The sequence below is a fragment of the Oncorhynchus keta genome, chromosome 36 (assembly GCF_023373465.1).
Source record: "Oncorhynchus keta strain PuntledgeMale-10-30-2019 chromosome 36, Oket_V2, whole genome shotgun sequence".
In the NCBI taxonomy this organism is placed as follows: Eukaryota; Metazoa; Chordata; class Actinopteri; order Salmoniformes; family Salmonidae; genus Oncorhynchus; species Oncorhynchus keta.
Genome location: NC_068456.1, coordinates 28,613,465 through 28,613,720, shown reverse-complemented (window position 1 = coordinate 28,613,720; position 256 = coordinate 28,613,465).

Genomic DNA, 256 nt, shown 5'->3' with positions numbered 1-256 from the left:
GTGACGTTACCTTTACTGGTGGTGGACTACAGCAAATCCCTTGGCCTGTATTGTGTTTAAAGAAAATCAAGACACAAAAAGATGACTTCACAGATCTGTTCAGCGTTATTTCTTAAAACCGCCTGCTGGCTAACAGCAGCATGGGTCGGAGTGGAATTTTTAAGTAGCAACCTCGTCAGGTGGTTGTGGCTAGTTGGGGTACACCTACAGACGAACGTGACGTTATTCTCCCGTCGTGCAATTCGGTTTTGACTAT